The following is a 16,598-nucleotide window of genomic DNA, read 5'->3' as shown; positions in this document are numbered from 1 at the left end:
ATAGAGAATGTAGAAACTGAAAAGAAAATAATTTATTTTTATCTGAGGGGCTCATGGGCAGAGTTTCAAATGAGGTTTCCTCCTCCTTGGAATTTTATGGGATGTTTAAAGAGGAATTGGAGACCAATGTGCACAAAAGCTTGGGTCTGTCTGTGATCAAGCAACAGCTGGGCCAAAGGAATGACTTTTTCTAGAAGTCTATTTGAAGGTGAACGGAAAAGGCTTCTGAGAAGTCATTAGCAACCCGAGTACCACAAACCTGGGGTGGAGAATTGTGGCAGGCTTTGTTTATCTTTGATGCAGCCAAAGGAACCATGCCTTACAGACTATTCCTGAGCACTTCACATGTAAAATAAAACATAAACAGGAATACTAACAGGATTAGGACCTGGGTTATAGCATTCATTCATCCTTAGCATTTATTTTGTGTTTCAGCAGAAATAACAAAGGAATAAATATTCCTTTTGTGCTGTCCACTTGCTGAAGTGCAGGAGCTTGCTGGGATACTTCACTTTTGAGGAGCAACTAAAAGCAAGAATTTGGGCTGTGTCTTTGGTGTGACCCATTCTTACTACTTTGTTTTTGAGAAATGGTATTTGCTTGCAGTATTTGCTGCAAAGAGTATTTGCTGGAAAATCAACAACACACTTATTTTTCAAAGACCAAATTATTAGCCTAAATGCTAATAAAACCAATTTCTTACTCTATTTAGTGATGTGAGGTGGTGACATCACTATGATATCATATCAATATGATATCAACTCTGTGTTAATATCATAGCAGTATCATCCTGGTCCTTGTGTATTGCTGTCTTTAATCTAGATATGCTGCTTGGATCTGTTTTGCTTTGATTGTCTACAGCATATTCCTCTGTGAGTGGATTAGAAATACACCAATAAAGTCTTAATGAAAATTTGATTTATAAATTCTTACTTTGCTCTCGGAATATACAGGAAATGACAGATGCAGTTTATATCAGTTCTGAGTTTGTGGAAGGTTCCTTAAGGAGATGAACCAGTTCATTTATGAGATGAGCAAGTTGATGGAGCAAGGCAGCACTTAGGACAAACCCTAGCATCCCTTTAACTCTTTAAATACAGCCCAAAGACTGCAGAGTCTCCCACTCCTTCTCTCCTTCCTTCTCCTACCTTCCCTAAAGATGCTCACTGTACTCTGGTTTTTCTCTTGTAAAGGTGGAGGCTGCCTACTTCGTCCCTTAGATATAACATTTCCCAGCATATGCTAGCATCCCAGGAGCATGCAAGACAGGTACACGAGGGGCAGGGAGGCTGCAAGCCCTGGGGGAGGGATGCAGCAGCTACTTCCAGCTTGCCTTTCCCCCTGGCATGCGCCTGTCTTAGGTGCAGGATTTGCCCATCGCCACAGCTGCTGGTCCCAACCTCAAAAGGTGCACCTGCGCGCCCTTTCGGGGTGGCCCTCAGTGGTGGTACTTACACCCTGCACACACAAAGCAGAATTGGGCCCCGTGTTTTCATCACAACAAATGCTACCCAAGTGAGTTTTTCAAAGCCGTTTGCCAGCTGGTTGATGCAGATAGCAGAGCTATTTCGGCAACCGCTGGAGGCAGGGAGGATGTGGCCGGGTAGTTTCCAGGACTTGCGAGCCTCCTGGCCTTGGGAAGGGTGTGAGCTCTGGCTGCTCTCTCCTCTATCACAGTGAATTATTGCAAAGGTTTGAAATTGGTGTCATAACAAATGTTCAGGCTTGGGAAAAAGTTTTGAGGTCAGACCTGAAAGGAGGGATAGTGCCCTTTTCCCAAGACTGTCTCTTTCCCACAGGTGCCTGTAGATAACTATATGATGCTGAAGCTGATAAGATAATTAAGCTGCTAAAGGCAGGCAACATTTGAGGATAAATCTGGCAGCTGCTCTGTGAAGTGGCTTTGGTTGAAAACTGTGTCCTGGTGGGGTGAGCTGTACAAACTGTGCTGCAGAGCCAATGAAAAACACCTTTTTGGCACAGAGAAGAGTGTCAGACTGATTCACAGGATCACAAGTAGGTTGTGGCCTGACAATCGCTTTATTAAGCAAAGCTGTCAAAGCAGGAGCTTGTTTCTCAGGAAAATCAATTGCCTGGATTCAGGTTGTATAGGGCAGATATATCAGTCTCAATGGGCAGGTTTCTCAGCACCCCCACAGGCAGGTGGCTGGGAAGCCCAGTGATTTTGCTGGCAGCTGTCCGCCAGGATTTCTTTGCAATCCCTAGCCCTATTCAAAACATCTGGACTTTCATAAATAGGTGTTTTCCATTGGGAAAATGTTCTCCCAGAAGTTCTGAGTTATTTATCCATTGTTATTTAACTAAAATAATTGCTCCTAATAAGGGATAGCCAAAACCCCAGAGCTGAATCAGCACTCCTTCAGGAGCAAGCAAATAACTCAGTGTTAATTCTTTAAATGTTCTCCACTGCTAATTGGTGCTTCCCACCTGAAATACTTAGTCTGAATGAGAAGAAAAAAACCGTAACATTTAATTTTCTGAGCAAACATTCATGTAACCTAATAGAAGATGATAGTAACTCTGGGTATTTTTAGGAGTTGCTATTTAAAATTCAGCCCTGTTGTAGAAGGCCAGGTTTCACAGTGTTGTCTTTTACTTTTAAGAAGCCTAGCAGCTAGATGGGAGTTGGATGTGTTGAACTGGGACATAACTGCCTAATATGACTAGTTTACCAGCAGTGTAGCTGTGTCTCAAGGTTTGTTTAGATGTTGTCTTTAGACTGATGATGAGATTTTATGGTTCAATATATAAGCGTGCCTAAATCTCAGGCAATTGATATTCTTGAGACTGTGGTAGATTCCTCTAGTTCACTGCCTTGCAACTACATTTCTGGGAGACATTTTAGTTTGTGGATTAGCTCTGATTTTAAATCTGGCTTGTGATTAAAATGAAACATTTATTTATTCTTATTTTGTTGAACTGGAAAATAAGAAAAAATATTGTTACCTTAGGACTTTTTTTTACATTTGTTGAATTATTCAGTGTTATGTTCAGAAACATTTCTAAACCAAGTTATTTTTTAAATGAAAAATCAAACCATTTCTTAATACTTCTCTTCCCTTCTCTCCAGGCTTTTTCAGCTGAAACTAATCAATAAATCATGTGCCTGTCTGCAAATAGTTATAGTTGTACCCAAATCTGCATTTTCACCCCAAAACATTATTCAATTGAAAAATCTTATCCTGTGCTGTATGAGATAATTCTGCTTCTTTAACTCATTGAAAAAAATCAGCACCCCAGTGTAAACGCAGAACAGGCTGTGGGTCATTATTCTGTGCACTTTTGTAGAAGAAACTTTTTCCCTGCTAGTCAAAGATCATTTTTCAGAGCTGTATGGGTCTGTTAAAACTAGAGTTATATACCCTTGACTTCTATTGGTTCAAATCTAATTAAATAGAAATGAGTGGATGCATAAAAGCATATTGATGGAACTAGGATTTCCAAACAAGGTTTTGAAGAACACAAATGTCCAGAGACGCTGCCTGACAGAGTTGCATGGGACACGCATGAATCACAGCAGGAGCAGGGTAGAAAAATCCATTTCCATCAGAGAAGAGTAGCCTATTACACTGAGAGGAAAAAATAGTGCTATTGTAACTTGACTTGTTCTATGTGCCATGGAGCCTCCTAGGATCACAGGGCGAAAACGAAGGTGCCTCTGGAAACTGGAAAGATGAGAGGCAAAACCCGACCTTTGGTTGTCCCTTTAGGAGAATGGGGAAAAAGCTGGCTCCTGGTGGCTTTGGTGACTGAAAAGAGCGTTACCCCTGTGCAGGTTCCACAAAATGGTGATTGCTGCATTGATGGGAGGTTCTTAACAGAAAGTTTGTTTATTTTTGGAAAAGGTAGGACCAAAAAGAATGAGGAAAGCAGAGGAGAAGATATTTTTGAAGGTTTTAGTATGGTTCAAATGGTTTCAAGACGGTGGGACTTTTTGAAGTGGCAAACTTGGATTAAACGTATTGTGTGGAAATCTTGCCCTATTCAGAAATCTCTGTTTAAAGGCTCAGCTTTGGTGAGTGGTTCCAGGGCAGAAAACCTGGACCTGGTGTTGTGGCATCAGGGTTGGGAGTAGCAGGGGTGGTTTTCTTGGGGTGGAGGTGATGGGGCTACTTTACAGAGTTGTTTTAACACGTTTATCTCTAACCTTCATCATTTCACCCATCTGATCTGTCAGGCGGCCCTATACATGTGAGGAGCAGGAATGAGCAGCTCAACGGGAACGTGTGAGCTGGATCTGCTGTTGATGGGAAAATGCAGGAGGAGCACTGGTTTGGGGTGCAGGAGAGGGGAAGCACAGGAGCCTCAGGAGCGGCTGCTGGGCAGGGGGGAGCAAATGGCGAGGGGGGCACTGCAGGACATGGCTAGCCTGGGTGGGGAGCAATGGGTTTGTTGCCAGCGGAAAACTTGGACTGTGCTCCTTTTCTGCTTGTTTTCAGGCAGACCAGCTTGCTTTGACCTCTCGAGCTGAAAGAGAGACATAGGAAGGAAGAGCTTTCTTGTGATAAGAGCAGGAGCTTATGCTGCACGTTCCGTGGATCAAAACAGGAAACGTTTGCCGGCAGCATCCCCTTCTCCATCTGCATTGCTACTCTCCCCTGCCTAACACGTCAAAGGTGTGTTCTCCCTTGACCTTCTCCCTCCAGGTTGTCACGAGGTTAACATAAACTCATTATCCATCATTTTTGTGATCACAAGGGGGTTTACACACAGACTGAAGAACTATGAAATAGATGGAAGGGAGGGGGTTAGTGTAAAGAATAATCCTGCCAGGCTTTAATTTTTCATCATTTGGCTCCTCAGTCCCTTCTCCTTTTCTCAGTGGATCAGTATTCAAATTTACTCATGAGCTTGGTTTGACCAACCCAGCTTGAACCCTCAGTATTTTATCTTTCCAAAACAGCTCATGGTTTGATCTATCAATGCCCGTGTGATTACAGGAAGAACCGTACACTGAACGGGGCTGCAGGAGCACTGAGCGGGGGGGGATCACCCCTTCCCTCAGCCTGCTGGCACAGCCCAGCCAGCCTGCCCACTGCGGGGCACTGCCAGCGCCCACTGCTGTCCTTCCCAAACTTGCTGAGGGTGCACTGAGTCCCACTGCCCGGGTCACTGGGGAGGATGCTTAATAGCATTCGCCCCAGCAGGGTCCCCTGAGAAATGCCACCCTTAACTGGTTGCCAGCTGGACTGTGAATTGCTGACCCCTGTTTTTTAATCCTGAATGTCCCTCCGGTTTCCCAGCCCACCCTGTGGTTCACTCAGCCTGTCCTTATTTCTAGTTTAGATGGAAGAATACTGCCTGTCAAAAGCCTTGCAAAAGTTAAGGTATACTTCACTGTTGCTAATCTTGACATTTGTTCTTTTACACATTTTTTTTACTTTTTAAAACACCTAAATATTTAAAAAAGCAAGCAAAACTGATTTAAAAAAACAACCCAGATTCAAAAAGTAAAGGCTGTACCAAACTTTGATAGCTTTCCTGCAAGATATTTTTAAGTACTCTCACTTGTAATTCTCAGAGGCTTCCATTAAAAGTTTGAGACAATAACATGCCTCCGTGGTGGCTACTTTTATATCTGCAGTATCTAGCGTTACTAAGCAAGGAATAAAATTATTATTATCGCTATCAGAGTACAGCTTAGAGACAACCAGGGGAGGTGGGGCCCCAGAAGAAAATGCAGAATTACTGAGACTTGCTGTTGTTTGTTGTTGGTGATGTTCAGCTGCAGAATGAAGGACAAAATGTGAAATGATACTTTTAACAAAAAATAAAGTAGGCATAATAAAATCAAATCAAGACAAAACAAGAAAAAGATCAGTATTGATTATAGTGTTATGAGTGAGTTTTTGCTTAACAAGCTACCAGATGTTGTATAAATATTACATGCAACTTCAGGTAACTGGAAGGGCAAATTTTTCAGGGGGGTTTAAGGTAGAGAGCCTGGAGATGATGATAAAAAACCCCTTCAGTCTTTCTGTACTTCTGTGCCAACTTCTGTTACACCAGCTTTTCTCAGGTCATTTTTAGCCACAGCTGGAGCCTTTGCAGGTAAGAAATATTCCTCATACCACCATCTCTGGGACAGCAGCTCAGGCTTCAGTTCAGCAAAGCACGTGCCTGACTTGAAGTCTGCGTTTCTGATCTGCAAGGCACGTGAGTACTGGCTGGGAAGTGCCTCAGCCCTGGGGTTGCCTTAGTCTTGTTATCAGCAGCGTGAGTCTTGGCTGCACAGAGGGGAAAATCCCATGTCTCTGTTTGGATTGTGGTAAGAGGAAACTGTGAGCAAAGGAAACCTTGCCCTGCGCGGGGTGCGAGGAGCCATGGGGAGACCTGCCCTGCTCCTCGCCCTCCATTCTGGTGCAACCAGCTAGCCCGCAGCTTCAAGGTAACACTGTTGTGCTATCAAAACATGAATGACTACTTGTTGTTTATCTCGCCAGTATATTTTTAAGCCTCAGCTGCAGTCAGCGCTCCATACTGTCTGGGTTTTAATCTGCTTTGTTTGTGCTCTCACAGGCAGGTGATGGAGGCCCTCTCCAAGCAAAAAGAAACACTGACTGCTTCGGTCTCTTCCACTGAGCGGTTACATTTTGGCTTTGATTCCTTTTCCTTTTTTAAGTCACTCTTGCTTTTGCATTGTATTTAGTTTGCATTGTACCTTGGTCGGTGTACAGTCTTTTCCAGATACACCCTTCCACCCCTCCTTCTCTCTCTCTCCCCCCTCTAGACTGTGCTGTCAATATAAAGCCATATAAATTGACTCATTAGTCAAAATACATCTTCCCAGCTTTTAGTAAAGCAGAGGATGATCCAAGGAGTGTTTCTGACCTTTACAAATATGGCAAAGCTATTTTTCGTAGTGTGTTCAGCATGCCATTTCTACGCATGATCACACAGATTTTCTGCTTCATCATGCAACTGAATAAGAACACTTTAAGTACCTCAAATAAAAACAGAGGGCATTTCTGGAAGGTTGAAATAGGATCATACCAAGTGTAACAGGTCAGTGTTTGTTTGCTTGAAGAGGGAAATGTTTGAGCAGTGATTAGGGCTATTCTTAGTTCTAGCTCTTACTGAAGCTCGCAGTCAGTCAGGTAGAGCTGGGTAAGCACCAGGAGCAAGTTCCAGCAGATAACACAGAAATCAGTGGCCATTGTCAGTGTTTCCAGCAGCACTGCTATTTTCTTTACTTCATGGCAAAAGAAACAGGGCTGAGTGGCAGCTTTCGTTAAACTATTTCCTGGCAGCATGCAGGATAAGCTTATTTGGAAACAAACATATTTTTCTAATCCCTGGCTGAGAAAACTTGACATCTATCCCTACGCGTGACATGATTGCTCCAGCAGGCTTTCCTATACGTATTGCAGCCAGACCTGTTACCACACACAGTGCTGTAAATATATCGTGGTAGTAGTCTGTTTCTGTTTTTCTTTCCTTTTTATTTTTCCCTTGGTTTTTTTTTCCCCTTGCTCTAGTATATGTTTTGCCTGCCTGTAGAGAAGAGTATTAAACTGATGCATGGAGAGAATGGGGCATATATATATTTTTCAACATCTTCTGTTTTATTCAGGTCCTTCCTTTCTGACCCCCAGGGAAATTCTCCATGTGAAGACACCTGCCTGCACCTGAGAGAGGCTATATTTTCTGGCACTGACCAGGCAATCTGAAAAAAAATTCCTCCTCACTGCCTTCCATGCCTAAGACTTTCATTTTCACAGACATGACATCAGAAATTGGATTCTACAAGTTTTACTCACAGTTGTAAGATATCATTATGTGGATGAAATGAAGATTCAGTTTTCCTTCCCCTCTGGGAGCTGGGCTAAAATACAAAACCCAAGAAAAAGCTAGCTATAGAAAGTAGAGAAAACGCTTCCCTTTGCAATAGCCTTTCTCACAGCTTTTAATGCATAAACCTTTAACAGATAGGAGGTTTTGTTTAAGATGCACATTATTGCATCAGTAACATGTATGGCAATTTCTTAGTCTACTAGAGATATCATAATTGCTTCTTTTCTATAAATAAGTTTGTAGAACAAACCATCGTACTCTGTCAACATGTTCCTGATGGACTATTTTATTGGCTTATGTTATTATTGCTTTGTGCTCGATGGCTTGATAAGAAATACATTTGCTATATGACTGTATTAGAAATAGATTTGCAAGGTGAAAGTGAAGATGGCCATTCATGAGCAGCATGAACAAAGGCAATCTACAGCAATGTTTCACATAGGGTAAGAGCCAGACAGCTGATGGACCTGTACTTCTGTGGCACTTGCTTAACAACGTGTTTAAGAATAACCCATTGACTTTAGCTGTTGTTGTTTTGGTGCAGAATTGGTCAGACTGTCTTTGTCCATCTTGACTATGAGAAAACTTTACAAAAAGGTATTGTGGAATTCCACTCCTCTGGCTTAGTTTTGAGGCAAGGTTCATAGAAAGAGAAGGCCCAGCTTCTGTCTGATGGATAGGTTTGGACCGGTCGGCAGTAAAGCGAGGAGCAGGATGTCAGAGGCAGGCCTGAAGATGATCATGTGAGTTTGCCTGCATGCTGGAGTCAGTGGGAGGCAGTGTTGGCAGGTGCTGGCATGGCAGGGTGGACTGCAGCACTGGGTGCTTGGGATTGGGCCAGCCAGCAGTGCTCAGCATTTTTCTCTAAAATACATAATGTTTTTTATCTGGAGTATGTCCGTCGTGAGGAGTAGTTGTGAATGAGTTAAAGTGCTCTCTGCTCTTTTTTGTCCAGGTTATGAAGCACTTTCAGATGCAGGAAGGAAAGCAGTATTTAAGAGCTGTTGCTATTGAGTTATCATGCAATACGTACTGGTAGCTGGGTGCTCCAATTTCAACCAGGACACTCCAAGAATTTGAGGGTTTGTGGGATGCCTGTATGTGTATGTAAATGCCCTTCTCTAATCCTAATCAACCCTTCCCTGTTCTCCACCCGTCAATGTTATTTGAGGAAGCTGTAGTGCAGAGAGGGACCATTTCGTGAGCTGTAAGATGTGTGTATATTCCATAAATATACCCAGACCCTCTTCTGCATACTCAGGGTTTTGAAGGTCCTGCATCCCCAAAGTGCTTGGGAGGTTTCTATAGTGGGAAATGAATCATGGTTAAACTCGGGCACATGCATTGGGCTTATGCTGAACAGCTCTATGTTACATGGCCCAGCCAGTGCTGCCTCACGTATGGGTCAGTCTGTCATGTCTGACTATGGGCTACTTCATGCCTGGCTGTTCCTTCTGCGTGCAATGGCTATTCCCCCAACAACTAACATCCCAAGTTGTTATATGTTCTGAAAACCCTTATATTTCTATGAAAACATGGGAAAAGCTGTGTTCTGTCATGGATGGTGAAGAATTTAAACATAAACTACAGGAAACCCCAGACTGGCAATTACATCAGCAGCTGATGAACCTTCTGAAGCAGAAGACTGCAGCTCAGAGCCCCATTCCTCAAAGTGGGGATATGCCTTGCGTTATGGCTACTTGTGGTGCTAGGGAATGGGAACAAAAATGTGACAAGTGAGCATATGATGTATGCAGGATTTCTTTGCTCTTGATTTTTTTTCTGAAAAAATAAATATACAGGGTGAGAATGTATGCATTTCCATTTAAGAAGAGAAGCACAAAACTTGCTGGCCAGTGTGAGTGTGTGTGAGAGAGGGAATCAGTGTAGCTTTTGCCTGCCTCGGTGGTGAGCCATTTTATGATTTTTGATGTATGTTAGATGTATCTAAAGACTTGTGTTAAGGTAGCTCATCTGAAGCTACTTGTGGACTGCGGTGCTGTCAGTAGCCCAGGGCCTTTGCTGCCTCTCTGCTTAATAGAGGACACCTCCTTTCTCAGTTGTTCCCAGAAGGAGATCTTCACAGTTTTCTCACAGTTACCATGCCCTTTCCTCTGCTGTCGAGGAGCTAAAACTTGTGTGAGCAGTGCATTGCCCATCTCTGCAGACAGCTGTGCCTGGTAATGTGCTCAGTAGGTCCTCCCCTGTCATGGGTTTTGCCCACTGATTTTTGCCCACTGTGTTTGACAGACTCTGCGCTGTATTTCTCACTCCCAAAAGCAAGTGCAGATTTTACAAGTGCAATACACAGGTGGTGTTTCCACGGCTTGGTCTCTCTCTGCACGAACAGCTCTTTCCCCAGGAAGGGTGGACAGGACCTGCTGCAGCAGTGGTGGCAGCATGTCCTGGCCATGGGCTGTGGGCTGAGACATAGCACGAGGCAAGATGTGAACCTCTAGAGGTCACTGACACACCAGGGCTGGCAGTGAGAGGGACAGGGCTGCTCTGGGCAGGGTGTATACAGCAAGCTGTGTGTAAATAACAACAAAGAGCAGAGCAGATTTTGTGCGTGAGATCTGCTGCAAAGTCGTGAATAAAATGAGAGGCAATGGCTTGTCCAGAGGAGACACCTGAGGTCCGCAGAGGCACTGTACCGCTCTGTGGCTGATAGCTTAGGCTGCATACAAGCATAGTGCAATAGAATGGAGGTTTAATTCATCCAGCAGCACAAAACTGCCATGGAAAGTGCTGCAGTTGTAGGGCCTCAGCATGGGGCTGATGTCCTGAGGAGCGAAAAGGGGCAGGGGGAACCTCCTAACCACAGTGACCTGTGAGTACTATTGCAAAGACTGCCAGGTTTGCTGTGTAGCCTTTTCCCCAACCTCACCTGCCACGTGGTGATGCAGAGTGCTGTTGCTACATGTAAGCAATGCCTGGATTCCCAAAATCACCAAGGCGTCAGAAGAGGGAATGATTAATTCATTTGTACAGCACCCTCTTGCACCTCCCTATAAGAAACCGCAAAGGGCTGGGAGAAACCAATAACCTGCTGACTCCAGCCCAGATTCGTCCCGTGTTTATGAAACCACCCTGTATTGATGTTAACAGTGAGAAGCGAGGAAGAGTGTAGTCAGGCAGGGAGCTCTGCCCAGGGGTAAAGGAGGGAGCTGTGATAAAGGGGTATTTGGGCTGGGTAGGACCTGGAGTCCCTAATGCCTGCTGTGGGGTGACCACATGCCTAGCTCGGGCACCTGAAACGTGCTGCAATAACTGCAGGTCTCCTTGGAAAAGGAAAGCTGTTGGGGTTACAGGGATGTCAGCCAAGGCATGGCTAGTAGCAATGCATAAGGACTGTTCCCTTTGTAGTCTATCACTGTAAGGTTTAAGCAAATTTTATCTTCTCATGTGTTTCCCCTTGAAGTCACCAAGTCGGACAAGAAAATAAAGCTCTCTAGTTCACAACTGTGAACGTGTAAATGTTATTGAAAAGCCAGGACGTGGTGGGGGATAACACCGGTGGGGGACTGTCCGTCTCCGCTGACCTGGGCGTAGCCACCCGCCTTTCTCAGCATTGTTCCTCCTGCACTTTGAGCTGGGGGGAGAGGAACTCTCACCCCGCAGCTCCCACTGCCTTCAGCCCCCCGCCCGCCCCTCCTTCCTCACCCACCCTCTGCACGAGACTGGTTGCCTTCGGTCAGAAAATCTGCTGGGCTTTGCACAAACATCTCTTAATGTAAATATCAGAGCACTGTAGAAACCCTCTCTGTTGGTGCCGGTTCTTCTGAGCCATGCTTTCAAAGTGCTGACTGTGTTGGTTCTTATCATAAGTCAGTCTCAGCAATTAACTTTCTTTTGATCACTTGGGTGTGTGCTTTTTTTTTTTTCTTTTTAAGTACACTTTTAATAGTAGATGAATGTAGTGACCAAATACACAACCATAAGTTTTTTAATTTAAAGAAAATGATAGTTAATTGCTTTGTAAACTGACCAGATATTATCATGCTTCTCCATGTAAAAGAATAGTTTTAAATTACAATTTTATAGAGGAGAATAGTAATGAGGAATATTACTTGAAAATAGGCAATTTTTGTGTGTGTAGGAACATGTGAAAATTGGCGTACAGATTTTGAGTAGAGTATGTTAAAATCTGATGTAGTTTCCTGTGCTGTTTCACATAAACAGCTGTATGAGTGATTGATGAAGGTTTTTTGCCCATATAGGTATGGTACCTGGGTTCTGGTGCCCCTGAACATGTAGCTAATTAGGTATGGGCCAGTCCTGCACCTTGTTTCTAAGGACTTGTGCTCCTGAGAGCCCCATGCTGCCACCAGTCTCTGCTATTCAGTCCCAATGAACACAGAAGAGTTTTTCATTTATTAGCAGACAGATGCTTGATGGGACTCACTGCCTGAGCTTTTGCATCCTGGACGTTTCTTTGTCCCTCTTGACAGCACTGCATGTTGTGGAATGTTGCTCTTCCACCCCAGAAACATTCTGCTCGATGTGGTATTAGACCCATCTTAAGTGAAATATAAGGGAACTGGATCTGTAAACAAAATTTGAGCTTTTGCTTTAGTGTGAAGTTTAGCACTTGCTATTAATGATTTGCATTTTACAAACTCTCAGCAGACTAGGAGCAAGTCCCATTGCTAGCAGTAGTTGGGAATGTCTGTGGTCTGTTTTGTTGAGCAACATTATATTTCTGGGGCCAGCCCTCGTGAGTCATAAGACATGATTTTTTTGCTGCAACCATGAATATTCCAAACAAATCCCTCTCATTTTAGGGAATTAGATCACAACCTTCTTGCAGCATACATGCAGGCTGCATTTTTAATATAACATGTGACAGAAGTGTTGCTGTAAACTTTTTGATGAAGACGTGACCAGAATGTTCAGCTTTTCATGCTGTCAGTGGTCATGCAAGGACAGCACTGCATTTGCTGGTACGTACCCCAGTTGGAGCTCTTGGATGCATTTGCTTGGCGGTGTTTTTGATATGTAGATTAGTAGTTTTGTTATTTGATAAAGACATAGTTCAGACTCATATCGTTAAAAAGTAGGGGTTATTTATATATAGTACCTCCAGTGCTCCTCCTCGGAGAGCTTTTGGGTGAAGCTGGGCAGGTATAACTATGGCTGTTCCATAATGGCTGAGGTTCAACCCAGACATAGGGCTCCACTCAGGTGCTGCTCACTGCAAAAGGAGGTTTCTATCACGCAAAACTCAGGGTTTCCTTTCCATAGCATCTCCCTCACAAGCATGTTTGTAGCTACTATGACATTTCTTATTCCATCCTCAGAAAATTGCCTCTCTTGCTTTGGGTAGCTATACAAATTGCAAAATATGATTTGGTAGCATACTTGGTGGTGGCAACTCACAAGTGTTTTCTTACACCATGGTAAATGCAATGTAACTTAAGACCAGAAGAACATATGTTTGAATCAATTGAAGGTCCAGCCAGCCCAGTGTCCTGTTGCAAGCGGTGGCCTGCAGTTAAGTGCTTAAAGAGGAGGATGAGGAACAGGGTATGTAGCAAGTGATTATCCTCACCTCCAGTAATTGATGGTTTAAGAATTTCCTGTGCTAAAGTTTGCTTCCGGACCATTGTGTCTAATAGCTACCAGTGGGTTTATCCTTCACAAATCCCCCTTTTCTTTTTTCAATTTCTTTTATGCTGTGGCCTCCACAACTTCCTGTGGTAATGAATTCCACACTTCAATTAAGAAGTTATGTGGAAAAAGCATTTCCTTTTGTTTAAACCTGTTCATTTCTTTTGATGCCTCCTTATTTTTGTACTGTGAAAAGACATGAAAAATCATTCTCTACAAAGCTTTTTCACAGCATTTATCATTTTGTAGTCTTCCACCATATTCTCTTCATGGTTCATTTTTATAGTATTTGATTTTCATTTACCTCTCTTCTTGAGCTTTGCCAAATAGTCCTCTTGAAGAAACCTAAGACTAACTTGATTTAATCAAAATGACAAATTAGAAAGGTCAAATGAAAAAATGAATTCATTTAGTCTCACCTTTTATAGAAGCTCTTTCAAAACCTGCCATCATCCTGGACTTCTCCGCCTGTACCTTTTTAGGTTCTACATATACCATGAGGTGGGTTGGTATGAGCTACCTGCAGTCCAGAAAATACATCTGCGTCATTGCTCTGTACAAAAGCGTAATTACATTATCCACTTTGACCTATATTGCTTTCATAAAATTTCTTTTATTTGTTTTGTTTGATAATCATTGAGATCTGATTTTTTTTTGTGTACTAACTTTCCTACATGCTTTTGGCTAACATAGTCTATCGTTATGCATATCTACTTAAGGTTATTTTTTCACCCACATATATTATTTTGCACTCACTAGAATTTCATCTGCTACTTTCTTCAGGTCACTCTGCTGTTCTCTGCATTATTGGTCTTCAGCACATCTGTTGTAGGCTGGATAAGTCTATTTCAAATAAGTTTGATTATTTTGAACAATTCAGGTCAGAAAGGCTGTAAACCAGCCTCTTTACTGGTCTGCAGTGATAACAAGTATGATTTAAACCATCACCCTTTACCTTTTTGATACAGACTAGTCCTTCAGATGTAGATTTACATGAAGACTGTAAAATCTATGCTCGAACAGAGCAATCATCTGAAACATGTCTGCACTGTTCAACCAAGTCCTAATACCAGCTACTGCTTGAGTGAGGCAGAGAAGTGATATGAATGCAACTTTCCCATTTCCAGACAATCTGAGAGCAGACAAGGATTTTCTCTCTTGGAATGGCAAAAATCTTGCAATCTTGAATCTTTTCAGTGGAGAGGACAAGCATCCATCTCTGCCCAGCTCTGGCTATGAGAAGCTGAAGGTTTGATGGGAAGAAGGATGTTCCTACTCGTTCTTCTCCTGAATTCTGTAAAACTTCTTAATGCTTTTCATATCCTACCACCCCATTTTGTTTCTGAGTAATTGTACTAAAGGCCACTGTACCTGAGTTCAGCCCATCATCCTGTCCTGCTCTTTTGGGTTATTTTTCATAACACAACCTGTTTGTTTCTGCAGACAGTACATCCAAACAGGTATCTTTCCATGCCACTGTCTGTCCAGAACAGAAGACCAAGGCCTGCCATTGCAGGAAGATCTCCAATTAAAAAAGCAAAGGTAGAAATGAGGTCTTTTAATGCTCACCTGGGGCCCCCAAACATCTCCAGTTTATATTGCTGAATGCATACGTGCATATGCTGTACAAAAGCATATGGTTTCTTAAAAAGAAAATTGTCTTATGATCTGTGTATTAGCTCCCCCCACATAGAGGGAACACATTTCTGCTGTTCCCTAAACCTGTTTTTGTAGCGACCGTTCATGTGAAAAGGGTTGTTTTCCATAGCTGGGTTAGACTGTGCATCATGAGAGGTTGATGTATGTGCATCTGGCCAGCCAAATAGGAGGAGCTGCAATATAGTATGATGACTCTGGCTTTTTTACTTACTTGTTTACAGGTAGCTTTTACAACCCATCATTATGTTTGTGGTTGACTTTTGGGGATATTGGTTTTAATTTACTTCCCTTTATACATGTGGATGAGAGGGTATGGCGGGCACATCCTTTTCTGTAAAACATTACCATATCCTGGAATGGAAGAAGTAGTTCTGTCAATATTAATGTATCTTTCCTCTCCAGAGGCTTGCATGCCTAATACATCGTTAAATCCAGTAAGAGAGAAGCACTGGCTTCTCTCTTTTTGAGACCAGCATATAAGAGAAGTGATTCTGAACTTGCTGTCATGCTGGGACAACATGTGTTGTTAGAAGTTACTATATTTCAGCATTAAAAGCAATATAGAAAGTACAGCAGCCTGACTGAAGATGTATTTCAAGTTCTTTTTCCCTTCTAGAGAATAATATTTACTTTGTTTTAGTTGAGCAGATTTTTCGAGATCATTATATTTAAAGTAATTACCACCAGTTTAACTCTTGTACTAATATTGCTTTCAGATTAAAAAAAAAAGAAATTTTATCTTTTTTTACCATGACAGATGATAAGTGAGTTCACTTATGTATAAAAATGGAGGATCAAAATCCTTCAGATAATTTTTCTGTTCCCATGCATATGTTAAATACTGAGAACATAAAGGTCTACAAGCTAAAGAAAACAAAATCAGACAAGCAATGTACTGAAAAACTCAGAGCACAGCTCTCTTTTTAAGGGAATGATTAAAATTATTTAGTGAGAGCATGATAGTATTATTTCACTTATGTATAAAAATGGAGGATCAAAATCCTTCAGATAATTTTTCTGTTCCCATGCATATGTTAAATACTGAGAACATAAAGGTCTACAAGCTAAAGAAAACAAAATCAGACAAGCAATGTACTGAAAAACTCAGAGCACAGCTCTCTTTTTAAGGGAATGATTAAAATTATTTAGTGAGAGCATGATAGTATTATTGTGACTAATGTAGACTGTCTGTATTGGTGGACATCACTGAAAAAGGAGATTTTTGCAAAAGAGATTTTAACTAAGACAGAGTAGTAGACATTGCATGACTTTCAGCTAGGCAGGTTTTCTGGCTGGCCTGTCCAGCGCGTGCATAATTTGCTTCCAGTTGCTACCTGCTAGAGAAACCTGTTGTTCACTCCTCCTATGATGCTAAGTGTATCAGCACTCCTGGAAATAACAGTTGCTAAGAATAACAAAAGAAAATAGAGCCAAAGGGCTTAATGTGTTAATTGTTTGCAAAATGTTCCTGGTGCCAATTTCCTTACTTTTTCCATGAGTTGGGGCTTTTTGTT

This window comes from Aptenodytes forsteri, unplaced genomic scaffold (assembly GCF_000699145.1).
Source record: "Aptenodytes forsteri isolate BGI_AS27 unplaced genomic scaffold, ASM69914v1 Scaffold92, whole genome shotgun sequence".
NCBI classification, from domain to species: Eukaryota; Metazoa; Chordata; class Aves; order Sphenisciformes; family Spheniscidae; genus Aptenodytes; species Aptenodytes forsteri.
Note: the sequence above shows the minus strand (reverse complement) of the source record.